We start from the raw sequence: 2,734 nt of genomic DNA on the forward strand, positions 1-2,734 counted from the left end.
TCCCCATTTTATTTTCCATCCCTGGGGAAAAAGGAGGGAGGATTCATCAGTAAAACTGCACAGCAATTTGGGCTGGGGACAAGCAAGTCGAGTCACCCCCCACGGGGACGGGGCATGGCGGGGGTCGCCCATGGGCTGGTCTGTCAGCTGGCCGCTATTTCTTGCCATGCAAAGGGGTACGGAGTGGGGCGATGCTCCGCGGGGGGGGGTCGATGAGGGTGGCAGCGTGCGGGGCAGGACAGGAGGAGCCCGAGCCCTCCAGCACCGCACACAAATCCTTGCATCCCAAGCAGCTCTGTTGTGCTCATCCCACGGCTCCAGGATTACTCCGGTCCTGCTAAAATCCCATATTTATCTCCACAAGTGCCCGGCCGATGACCTCGGGGCTGACGCGCAGGACCTTCCTCCGCAGGGATCAGGGATGCTAAAGCCCTCCCCGTTCTGGCTCGCCACGGGGCGCGAGGTCCCAGTCCCAGCAAACCATCTCGGATGCTCCAGGGACGATGTCCGAGCACACAGCAGACGGGATGGACAGCAAAGGTCTCACCCAGGTAAGGGGATTTTCTCCCTGGATTTGGGATTTGGGGGTTGGTTTGGGTTTCTTTTTTTTTTTGCTCCTTTGACTGGGCTGAGGAGCTGTGATGGCCCCGGTGCGAAGGGACACGGGGCCAATTCATCCTCGGGAGGGGGGTAACCGCGGGTAGCGGGGGATCACGGGACGATGCCGGTGTAGGAAGGGTGCAGGAGCGCCGTCTCCCAAACCTCTGGTCCCGAGGCAAGGGGGGCGAAGTCAAAGCAAGGCAGGATGCAATATTCGGGGTGGTGTCTGCCCGGCGGAATGAATTGAAAGAAAAATACCTGAGCGGGGGTTTGAGACGTGGGTCTGCTTTGCGGGGAGACGTGAGATGCTTGCTCGTGGGTGAGCAAGGTGAGCGCCCGGCTCTGCTCCTGCATCCCAGGGAGTGCTGGCCCGGCTCCAGGCTGGGGCTAGGGATTGCTCCGGGCTGGGGTTAGGGATTGCTCCAGACTTGGGGGGGTCAGTGGGGTTTTAATCCTTCCCTGCCCATCAGCAGTGCCCTCCACTTTCAGCTGGGATTTCTGGAGGGGTGGGAGGCAGCCACCCCAGCCAGCCTGGGTTTTAAGGGGCTGTCCAGCTCCTTGCTCCCCCGACCGCTCTTGCCGGCGCCTCACCCAAACCCCGAGGAGGGGCTGGGAAGCCCACCCGCCCGCGCACGGCTGCACCACGGTGATGTGGATGCTGGTCCTTGCCCTGCGAGCCCGGCAGGGCTGAAGGAAGGGATCCTGCTGTAGCCGTGCAGCTGGGTCTTCCTCGACACCCGGTTCTGGGTGGAAGGATTTTGCAGGGACTGGTGCAGGTGTGTGTGGGGGTTGCATTTGGGATTGGACCCCAGCGCAGTCCCCGGGCTTCCCCCGAGCCTTCAGCTTGCTGCTTCACCCCTGGCTGCTGCCAGGCTGCCACCTCCGCGTCCCTTCCCTCCAGCATCCCGGCGGAGCTGGAGACTTCCCATGTGCTCCCGGCTTCTGCCGGATGGGGCTCGAGAGCTGACCCTGCACCGAGCCCGAGCTGGATGCGGCCATGGCACAGGGGTGTTTTGGGGCTCCTGGCGATGGCAGGGTTATCCCGCTGCCCGCACGCTGCGGGATGGGACCCCTGAGACCCAGCTCTGGGAGCCTGGTCTAGCGGAGGGATAAAAACCAGGGGATCTTTTGAACATCCCAACCCTTTGGATCAGAAATAGAAGCGGCACCTGCACGCTTAGCATGGGCAGCAAATGCTTGCTGGCATCCAGAGCTCCGGGAGGAAGCACAGGGGATCCCATGGAGGAGGCAAGGGAAAAGCCCCTGGCACTGAGCATCCCCCTGCCGCTCCCCCTGCTTCTGCGCCCCGGCTCTGGTTTGGTGGCACCGGGGACGTGCGCTCGCCCCACGCTGCGGGACGTGGCGGGGACACAGCTCTGCCGCTGCCGGGAAAGCGCCTGGGGGACTCTGGAGAAACCTCCTCTTCCCACTGCGATTGAGAAAGTGCCACACGTGGGACTTATTCATCCCAGCGCGGCGTGACTCAAGGTCCTGTGTCCTGACCGAGACTTTTGACCTCAGATTCATGCCAGGCTTGCATGGTGCCTGGCACAGCCCTTGCCAGCCCTGGGACCCTCCCAGCTCTCCCTAAGTTTTGGGCATGCCAGCTTTTGGGGACACCATCCATTCTGCCAGGGCTCCTGCCAGCTCTGACATCCCCTCTGGGGTTTGGGGACCTCGCTGGGAAGTTGGGTGCAGCTCATGGAAATGCAAAGGGCTCAGACGTCTCCTCTCCCCATTGCATTGCGGGGCTGATCCTGGGGCACTCCGGGCCGGTCACATGGGGGATCTGATGTCCCCTTGGATCAGGAGATGTTTGGTGGAGCTGGCAGGCTCGTTGGCAGCTGCATAAGCTGAGAGCTTATGGCTCGTGCCACCACAAGGGAGGTCCTGGCAGCGGAAAGCAAACGTCAGCCTCACGTTGCAGTAATTTGGCAGGAGGTGGAGGGACGAGCAGCGGCAGAAGCTTGGCGTGGATGGGGCAAACTGGATTTGCTGTTGCTGAGGCTCCCACTGTAAGAATCCTCCCAGTCAGGGGAGGTTGCTCCAGGATGGAGATGGTCCCAAGGTTGAGGATGGCCATCACCAGAGGAGAGTGGCCATCACCAGTGGAGGGTGGCCATGACCAGCGGAA

Source organism: Egretta garzetta, unplaced genomic scaffold (assembly GCF_000687185.1).
Source record: "Egretta garzetta isolate BGI_Z169 unplaced genomic scaffold, ASM68718v1 scaffold238, whole genome shotgun sequence".
NCBI classification, from domain to species: Eukaryota; Metazoa; Chordata; class Aves; order Pelecaniformes; family Ardeidae; genus Egretta; species Egretta garzetta.